We start from the raw sequence: 11,132 nt of genomic DNA, 5'->3' as shown, positions 1-11,132 counted from the left end.
GCCACTGTTGCCACTGGCTTACTTGGTTTGGGACTCGTGAAGCTGTGCATTGATGGATTTGCTCTTCAGTGTTTGAACTTTCAGCAGTGAAAATTAAACCATTTATTCACAAAGCAAACTTTTATGATACATTATGGGTATTCTCTTGTCACTGAGTGTATAATTATTTCGGTGCATTGTTAAGTTCACTTTGGAGTGTCCACTATGATTTCAGACAGTACTACATCAAATAGTGCACTGTTTAATGGAATAAGGGGGATTTTTGGATACAGCCCTTGTTTCCTCCTATTAATAATGTGCTGTCAATCATCTCACCACCATCAGTCAATGGTTACACCTGGGCGAATAGAAAAGCAAACAAAGGAGAAAACTACGGTGTGTTTTGATGCAAGTGATATTTTTGTTAAAGTGCACTTTCTTATAACATGTCCCATAATTATCATGTTAGGTCAGTTGGAGGAGAGGAAGTGTTCTTCTGTGGCTGTTTAAAAAAAAAAACAATTGACCACATGAGCACAGAAAAGCAATCCAATCAAGTGTGTTTTCAAATCCTTTTAGAAGTGGTCAAAAGTGAGCAACCTCAGATCCTTTTAGACCCATTTACACACATATAGTGCTGTACGCTTGTTATCAGACTGAAAAAAATGCCTGGTGTAAATTCTTAATTCCTGGTGTAAATGGGGCCAAAGTAACTTTGCAACTACATGTCATGCAGCTCTCATTAGAGTATTAGTTGGGTGTTCGTTTAGTGTTAGGGTTAGTAGAGTCAGTCAGCGTGTATTTGTGAAGTTACTTACAGTCAATGGATTGTCTACTCTAACACAGGCTCATTCTAAAAATGTACCTTTGTATACATTTCTGGAGAGTGGCAAATATGTCCCAGGAGCTACGTTTTTTTGCAGTTTTTGTGAATCCACCAGAGGCCGCTGCGTAGGCTTTTTGAGATCTAAAAATTCTCTCCCGGGTGCCATTCGTGCCTCTTGTTCTTGCGTAAATCCATCAGAGGCCACTGTCGACTGACTGACCGATCGACTGACCCACCCTCCTCCTTCCCTTAACCTAACCAATAATGTTTTCAAAAACACAGATTGATCCACCCACCTATTTTTAAAAAACCAAGGCAGAAAAAATGTCCTCGTCTGATTTTTACCACACTTTCAGATTTGACTACATTTCAATCTCATCCTGTTATTTACTTGTTTGTTGAATTTTTTGGCTTTTGTGTTTGTCTTACCTGCTTTCTGGAACTGTTCTTGACCGGACTCAAATCTCGTTGTCATGGTCAACTCCTCTCTGCATTTTAAAGTCTGCCGACATACATGGCGAGGTACTGGACAAACTGGTAACAGTGGGAAAGCCATCCATACGGAGATAAGCGGTCAGCTGGTAAGCATGAAAGGTAACAGCTTCATACCACCCCATAGTGTTCATTTTAAAGATGAGATGCAGCCATACGTAGCTCTGCCTACATAATTAGCGATCTCCAGAAACGTATATAGAGCTACGTTTTCAGACTGAGCCTTTGTTGAAACGATCTCCTCTACGTCACTGACTTTGCTGAATCTGAAACCATATTTAAATCAACCAATAGGTGTTGTCAAGTTTAGGCTTAAAACAAGGGTTAAGGGCTCCTATGGGACTGATTTGCCATATTTCCCCTCCCTCTGATTTTAAGAGTATAGTTAGGATTAGAGGTAGAAATAGGGTGAAGACATTATTGAACCTCTTGATAAGAACTAAAATGATTAAAATAAACAACAAACAAACAAAACATGAAATCTAGTCATCACTGTGTATGTCCATAAATGGAGTCAACTTGTCAAAAAAGGTTCGGCGCCTACTCCCTAAAACTTATTTAAGGCAGACCAGCCCACTAGCACTGTTCTTCTTATTCTCTAACCAACCCTACCTCCTTTTATTTCCCTGCTTTCTATTAACAATCCTTAGAACCCCTTCTTCCCTCCTAGGTTGAACCGTTGGGTTCAATTATTCTACCAAAATATTACAGAGACGGTACCCCCACTCTGAGTGTCTGGGCACCATCGTAAGATCAACCTACCTACCGGTCCACTGTTTATCCTCTTACTTCTGTTCTCCTTCATCCAACTGTTCCCTTACCATCCCTTTCATCCCTACATCCCTACAATAAAGTCTAACTCAAAGTGTGGCATGGTCATGCTGGGGAAATGGATTTGTTCTTGTGTTATGTCGGCAGGCCATGTTGACACATTAGCAAATATATAAACCACACTGAGGAACTAAATGTATCAGTTAATGCTGCAGTATTTTATTGACTCAGGCAATTCTTGAAATAATAGGGAAACATTTTTAAATCGTTATTTCCAGACAAACCAAATGATGTTGCAGTGTATTTTGATGGCCTCCTTTAGACATTCTTCAACTACTTGTCAACTGACTCTCTTTCGAGTAGTAGTAGACTGTTAGGGTTTGTAGAATAAGTTGATATGTACTTGCAAATTGACTTAAAGTCAGTGTACTGTCTGTTAGAGCAGTATATAGATCTGCCCAGTTTGTAAGTCTCTGTAACTTGACACACTCCTACAAAATGTGCCGAGTGGTGGGTCCCCAAGACCAGGATTGAATATTGTTCCTATATTCAAAGTATAAACTTTAATTTTGTTATCTGCATAATTAATAGCTCGGAATGAATTCTTATTCTCATTGTTTCTACCATTCAGCTACTGGGAATAAAATAAATTATCTAAAAGTGATTCCTGTAATGTAGTTCTTAACCTTGGCGTGATCACACTAAATGGAGTATGGTGTGCTTAAATCTAAAATATCTTCTTTGGTTTGCTTGTTTTATTATCAAACTGTCAATAACACAACTGTATTTTGTGCACAACTGGTTGTAAGACAACATGTTTAATAAAATGCATATTCACAAGCAGGTTTTGCATGCTAAAAACACGTCAGTTGGCATCTGTCTGTGTGAAATTCTCATTTAGAAAGCACCGCTAATAATTATAGTCTGAAAAGAGCCTGCTGTGAACAGCAAGGAGCGCTAGACAGACTAGTTTCCAACAGACCTGTAAGATCTGCAGTGTCTGAAGGCACATCAGCATTTATGCAGCGTGCAGAAGAATAATCCAGGTTGTGTTTGTGTGGATGCTGTGTGCATATATGTGTGTGTGTGTGTGGATTTGTCAGAGTGTCTGGCTGTGCTGCTTTGCATGTGTCAGCAAGCTTGTATACACTGTGCCAGCATAATGCAACACAGAGCCACAATGCAGCAGTCAGCAAGAGGAGAGAGGGGGAGGGGGGAGAGTCAGGTCAAAACCTTGATTTTTTTTTTTTTATTAAGAGGGTGTGGGGATTTCTGTGTTGTAAACTTCCACAGCCACACGGGGGTGCCACTTCAGATGCGCTAAAATAAAGCGCTAAATTTAGAAAGGCTGTTCAGAATAAAATAGTGTCTCATTGCTTGATGAGATGTGTGGCACGCTGGCTGAGTGGTTAGCATGGTTGCCTGAAAGCAAAAAGGTTGCTGGTTCGAGACCCGGCTGATCAGTAGCTCTATCTGTGTAGAGTGTGCATGTTCTCCCCATGTTCACAGGTGCTTTGGTTAGGTGTTTTGCTTAAGGTTAATTGAATTAATCTAAATTCGCTGTAGTTTGTTTATGAGTATGAGTGTTTCCCAGCACAGTAGGTTCAACTCTCAATGTTGGGTTGTGGCTGGAAGGACATCAATCGATATAAAAACATACAACTGACAAAAGTCTTGTCCAGTTGTAAGAACAAGAAATAATAACTTGGCTTCTAGTTGATCATTTAGAAAAATGGCAGAAGGTAGATTTTTCTGATGAATCATCTGTTGAACTGCATCCCAATCATCACTAATACTACAGAAGACCTATTGGAACCAGCATAGACCCAATATTCTCATATAAATCAATCAAGTCTGGTAAAGGAAAAATCACGGTTTGGGGTAACATTCAGTATGGGGGTATGCGAAAGATCTGCAGAGTGGATGACAACATCAACAGCCTGAGCTATCAAGACATTTGTGCTGCCCGTTACATTACAAACCACAGGAGAGAGTGAATTCTTCAGTAAGATAGCACACCTTCTCATACTTCAGCCTCCACTTCAAAGTTCCTGAAAGCAAAGAAGGTCAAGGTGCTTCAGGATTGGCCAGACAGTCACCAGATATAAACATTATTGAGCATGTCTGGGGCAAGATGAAGGAGGAGGCATTGAAGATGTATCCAAAGAGTCGTGATGAACTCTGGGAGTCCTGCAAAACCTGAGTCCTAAGTTTCTTTGCCATTCCATGTGACTTTATTAATAAGTTGACTGAGTCATTGCAGAGATGTATGGATGCAGTCGTCCAAGATCATGGTGGTTATACACAACATTCATTCTTTTTCTACTTACCTTACTGTCCTAATTAAATAATTAAAAATCAAGCCATGATCATATTTTGTTTTGGTAAAATAAGTGTAATCTAGAGGCCTTTGCCTTTCATATAAACCACTATTGATACCAAATGATCAACTAAGTCAAGTTATTATTTGTTGTTTCAAAAATTGGACTTTTGTCAGTAATTGAAGGTTCATTCTGCTGTGGAGATCTCTTATAAAGCAGGGAATAAGACAAAGGAATGTATGTGAATGAGAATTCTGTGATGTATTTTATTTTAAAAATAAGTGAAGCAGTAGGCGCACGACAATAGGAGACATTACAATCAATACTAGAAAAACTGTATGCTAATTGTTGTCACGTGGTGTGTTCAAGATTGTATTTACGAGCTGAACATATAAACTTCACCACAATGTAGAGTTGCAAATAAAGACTTTCCAAATTGGGTGCTGATTCATGAGAAATAAAGTGCTGACATTTCTAAAATTGTGCAAAGAACTGCCCAATGCATTATTAAAACAGGAATAATATTGGGGAACCATCATCTTTGAGGAAGATATTTGGTAGGAAATATATCTTGAATAGTCAAAGAACATCTAACAAAACTTTTATCATTAAATAATTACAGTTTTTAATTGTTGTTGTTTTGTTTTTTTTTGGACAAAATCATGCTCACGCTATCATGCACACGAAATGTCTTTAATACAGCTTAACCATGTTGTAAAACAGGTCTTGTATTTCGATTATATTAGAGTTTGATCACTTTGATGTCTAGTTATTCAGGCACTCTAGTTTGTGCTTTTGTGCCTTTCTCTGTGCCAGAAACACTGGAGCACACTCACAGGAAGAGGTCAGTCTGAAGTCAGCTTTGTAATCCTAGACTAGGGTGGATAAAACAACAGCTTTTTTATTGTTTGTGATTTAGAAGATGTTATTGTTGATGCTATCGCTCAGCGGCCTTTTTTTTTTTTTTTTTTTTTGGACAAAACCTTCACATTATCCAGTTCATCAACATGTCCATCTTTTGATCATACTCTGACTGAAGGAGATCGCTGTAGTACTGCTATGAGCTGAAGATGACCTGCTTTCACTGACAGCTTTTGGCTTTAAAAGGGAGCTTTGAAATTGGGTAGTGAGCTGTTATCAGACGAGACGTCCACTTCCTTCCCACAAGGCAGAAAGAGAGACAGACAAGGACCTCTGTTTCACCCCGCTGCATCAGGGCTGTGTGTGCTGCAGGCTCACCAAACAGGGATCAGACAGTGTTATGCAAGTGTTTGGGTGGTTGGACTTTACTGCGTGTGAGTGTGTGTGTCTTGAAGGCAGTGTGCTCGATCTGTCCTTGTTAGTGTTTATGTGAGCGACAGCCAGAACAGTCCACACCAAAATGCCCGTCGTCATCAGCGAAGACGCTTTATGGTTGCAGAATGTGGCACATCCAGAAAAACAAGACCTACTCTTATTACTAACTCTTTTTTTTTTTTTTTCAGCAACAAAACATACTTAAATATATATATTAAGGATGTAATGATTCAACTGACTCATGATCCGATACAATTCACAATAATAATCTCTAAATACAATTTAGTCATGATTTTTTAACAAAATTATTTGAAACAAATTTAAGGTGAAGAGCCCTTTTTTTAAATGCTGCATTATTATTTTTTTTTGCAAAATAATATATTTTCTGCTATAACTAAATTGCTATTTTAAAAACAAATTCCAAAAAAAATAATAATACAAATCAAAGAAAGACTCATAAACAAAATAAAACTGTGACTAACAGGGATATAACAATTTAAAAAAGAAACATCAGCATATCTATGTTTCTACCCTGATGAAGGCAAGTTTTAGGTGCTGTTTTTTTAAAATAATAGTCATGTTAATGAAGACTTTTCACTTACTTGTCAACTTTTCACTTACTTTTCGAGTGCCTTGAACTTATGATTTTTTGTTTATCTTTATGAATCTCTTATCCAATGAGCACCGACACATTAATTATCTCTGAAGCACTTTTAGTTTGATTTTTATTTTGTTGCTTTTGTACTACAGTACCTCTGGAAGTGGCTGAAAGTGGACAAGCTCAAATTATTTTATTTACACCTGTATTTAGCGGTCAGATTTACAAAAGTGCATTTTAATATCAGGTCTAAACCAACTCTATACTTCAAAAAAATCTAATGAAATAACATTTTTACTCAATTACAACAGTTTCAATGCAAATATATTTTTTGGATATGATAATAACATCTATTATTAGGACACAACTCCTATTTTGATTAATCTGCACTGTCTTCCTGTCAGTTTTCGAATTGATTTTAAAATCAACAAGGCCTTTGAATGGTCTAGAATCACAATGGTTATCTGAGTTTTAATCCAATACACTCCTAGATGTGCTGATGGTGGTCTTTGAACTGCTCAGTAAAATCTATGGAAGACCAGGCATTCTCTTCATTGGCACCTAAATTGTGGAACTCTTTAGCCTCTGATATTCGCAATGCAGAATCCCTGAGTATTTTCAAATCATCTCTTAAAAGTTACTTTTTTAGGGTAACTTTGATTTGATTTTGTTGGACTTTAATATGATTTTTAGATTTAATATGTGATTTGTTTATTTATTATTATTACTTTTTTGCATTCATCCCTGTGTCTGTTGCTCCACATTTTATGTCTGTAACGTGCTTTGAGATGCTACTTAAAGGCGTTATATAAAAAAATAAAGTGTATTATTATTTTGTGGTTTTTGGCATGAATTGCATGTTGGTTTATAATGAATTTCTGAGAGATTCAACTTAAAAATATACGCTAATACTATTACTTTCTGTCTCTGGCAGCCTTACAGGAAGACAAAGAAAGATTACATGTTGAGGGACCACAAAATTAAATTTTTCTGCTTCACATTTCATTACCTCTTTCTCTAGAAAAGCCTGCCGTTCAAAGATATTTCCACAATCCCCGAGGCTGCAGTTGTTTTCTCGGTTCCAAGAGCTCTTCCATATTGAATGACATGTTAAATGTCACGAAAACATTTGCATTTACTTTTGCATTGAATTTCACATTTTTACCTTATGTACTGTACATATAGAGCATTAAAACTACAGAATCTGTATTTTTACTTTTTTTTAAGTAATCAAACTGCCTTGTGGACTGATAATGCAAGTTCAATCCAAATGTCAGTTCTGTCCAAGTATTTTTTCAAAAGTTAAGAAGTTAAGAGATCGGTAAATCCCACCGTCATCTACTGATTTGCATGTTTCAGTGCTAAATGTGTTGGTGAGACTGTGTTACATCAGGGAAGTTACTTCTATCCTTTCATTTCCTTTTTCTGCTTTTGTTTCCTACTTTTCAATGTTTATCCACCCTAAGTCTAGTTTTTTTTCTTTCTGGGAAGTTTCATTCTGTTTTTCTTGTGCTTGCAGATGTGGTGTATAGTGTTTGCATACTTCCTTTATTATACTTGACTAATAACCGAACTGCTGAACATGCTGTGTATCTGCATGAGGATGTGTGCGTGAGAACACACTAGCCTAATTGCTTTATTGTCAGTATTAAAGTACTAATTGCAGGAACTGAGCTGCATTTAATAAGTATCATATCATGTATCATAAATTATCGTATCATGACACAGGAGTGGCTAAAAGTATTTTTGAAAGTATTTATGTAAGCTAGCCTAAAATGTTTTTGAGTCTTTTAAGATTAATAATGGCTGTATTTTGTTTGATCATTGACAAAAAAAAAAATGTTATTTTCATTTTGAGTAACACTTTGAGGGCACTTTTGGCTCAGTGGTTAGTGTCGCCTCACAGCAGAAAGGTCGCTGGATGTGGGTGCTTCGGTTTCCCCAACAGTCCAAAGACGTGCACTTAGGTGAATTTAATAAACTAAATTGGCCGTAGTTTATGAGTGTGATTGAAAATGTTTCCCAGTTCTGCCTTGCAGCTGGAAGGGCATCTATTGTGTGAAACATATGCTGCCTAAGTTGGCGGTTCATTCCGCTGTAGTGACCCCTGATAAATAAAATGACTAAGCCGCAGTAAAATGAATGAATGAATAGCACTGAGAAGGTTGCCTTTGGATATTTCATTGACTAAATCTGTAAATATGTAAACTTATTCCTGTAACTCTCTAATGAGAGTTGACATAGTTTTAGCTGTTAGCCAACACAATGTGTACTGCTGAGTTCAGGCTACAGATTATTTTTGTCTGTTATGTCATATGATGCAATTTTGACTATTAAATTAGTGACTGACTTCGGAAAATAGTATTTAAAACAAACCTTGAGGAAACATCATGAAGGCACCAGTATTGTTTTCAGAGCTCTGTGAAACCTTTCCTTTGTTACATAATGTCACAAGAAGCACCAAAATTGTTTTTGTCTACTTTCGCCATATTAGAAATATCTGATTGGAAGAACTTCTGTGCTTCTACTGATCAAGATCAAAAATGTGTGTCAGAATCTGCCATGAAGCACAAAATTTTTTTTAGACTTTCTATTGTGATATCATGATGCATCCTAGATACAGTATTGGTTGTTAGAATTGTACATTACACTTCACAACTGATCCTTGCATCCTGGTGGCCATTTATAATTCATCACAACAAATGACAACAATCACAGATCTTATGGTCCTTGTCATTGCAGTTGGCTAATAAATCAAATGTGATTTCAATGCACATTCTGTTAATAAACTGGTACTTCCAGCAAATCTCTAGCATGTGCTTACAGGTGGAGCACAATTTACTTCATGTCTTATGGACAAGCTATGCAAAGTTGAGTTTAAAATCAAAATCAATGTAATCGAAAGAAAATTAATTCAAGATAATCCATAATTACGGCTTCTCAGTAAACTACGGCTATGTGTAGTAAATGCTGCACATGAAATTACCATATTTGATTTTTAAAAAATGACTAAAAACTCACTTTGTTGACCTTAAATGTGGATGGGCTGCTTTTGCGATTGTTTTAGTAACTAATTTAGCTGCCTATTGGAGAAAAGATGGTCTAATTACTTGCTCTAAAAACAGGCGTGTCCCTGACTTTACGTAAAAGGTACGATAATATAAGCAGCCTAACGCGCTGCTTTTAACATCTAAATATCTATGTAGGTGAATGAGACCGGAAGTGTCGAGCCAAAAAGATTCCAAGGTGCCCGCTCGTTTATCATACATCAGGGATTTTAAATAAATCCTTCTCTGAGATTATACTGTGGTCATGTGTTTATTAGGCCCAATCACAATTCTATTTTTGTACTCCTACCCCTTCCCCTTGGCCCTTAAATCCGAGTTTGAAGGGGAGGGCCTTCAGAATGTACCCCTAATAATTGGGAAAGCACCTGCACATGTCATCATATGTCATCGCAATCTCATGCTTCATATGAGATCAGACGATCGTGACTGCTGTAGTAATTCCAATTGTGTTATGTTTTGATATTTATCTTCAGGAAATCACTGAAGACGTATATCATGTTATCATAACAATCTAATGTGGCAGTAAGATCACTACTAGTAAGACTATACTGCGTATTTACACCATATTAATATGTTAGCAAACCAAAAACAACAAAAAAGTTATAGCAAACACTGTAAGAAGGTCATTCCCAGCCACTAGACTTTTCTGACAGGGTATTTGAGTAACACCGAGTGTCAAAATGTTGTGGGACTACTATACAGGAGTTATGATTATGGATTATCGATAGTGAAATTTTGCTGTTTTTATTTGAGTGTTTTTTTGTTTTTAAACATGACGGTAAAACATGTATACGTGCTTATGAATATAATAAAACACATGTTGGTTGTAAAAATTCGTAATAATAACATAAAATACTAATTTGTAGATTTCCTGACTTCTGGGTGTAACTATCCTGCCATTGTGGCTGGTGTATTCTGGGTGATTTTCTTACCCTTTGGTTTCGAGTGTGGTTCTGAAAAATCTTTGTTCAAGGGGCTATTCACCCCTTCTTCTTATCCCTACATCTTCAAGCTAAAGAGACAGCCCTACCCCTCCACAAGAACGCGCAAAACGAGAGGAAAGGCTTAGGGGTAGAATTGGGATTGGGCTTTAGTCACCTTAAATCTAAGAGTTCAATTTTCTTAGATGTCTATTAGATTGTTATTTACAGTAGCCTATATATAACATGGGAGTATGGCTTCTTACAGTATATGAGAATGGTCAGAATGACCGCTATGACCATTGTTGTAGATTAATAATTCTAGTAGTTTCACTAAATGGTGATTACTTATTTATATCCTTACATTCACATGTGCAAACATGTCTCTGCCTTCTATTTTATGAATCGCCAATGATTGCATTTAACTCAATTTGTTCTTTACTGTTATATTGAAGAAGAAAAAAGTCACCTACATCTTGGATATCCTAATTATATGTAAATAAATAATGTAAATTTTCATTTTTGGGTGAACTGTCCCTTTAAGAGGGTCAGCTTGACCTGCAGCAGCTCGGGATAGTTTGTCCAGAAACTCTGGCCTCCAAGTTCCAGTGGTTCTGATGGTCTCCTCACAACCACTGCTATTAGTATCAGGCCAGACCAAAGATTTCAAACATCCAGCAGCAAAACACACACATCAACCTCTCGTTTCTCCTCTCACGGTCTGTGTAATGATGTAGAGATAAGTGATATTAAACGCATTCGCCTGTCGCCTCCAGCTTTTGCAACTACCCTTTAATGGGTGATGTCTTGTGGTATACAAAATGATTTCTGATCACTCTCTGTGTTCTCCCAGTTCTCTTC

The 11,132-nt window shown here is 37.0% G+C and overlaps 1 long non-coding RNA gene across 2 annotated transcripts in view; it reads left to right on the top strand.

The window, feature by feature from the left end:
- The window catches only part of LOC147836089 (uncharacterized), a 35,692-nt gene that overhangs the window by 18,881 nt on the left and 5,679 nt on the right, over positions 1–11,132 (top strand). The window lies entirely within an intron of this gene.

This window comes from Danio rerio, chromosome 7, assembly GCF_052040795.2.
Source record: "Danio rerio strain M-AB ecotype USA chromosome 7, GRCz13ab, whole genome shotgun sequence".
In the NCBI taxonomy this organism is placed as follows: domain Eukaryota; kingdom Metazoa; phylum Chordata; class Actinopteri; order Cypriniformes; family Danionidae; genus Danio; species Danio rerio.
This window is presented reverse-complemented; position numbering and strand designations above follow the sequence as displayed.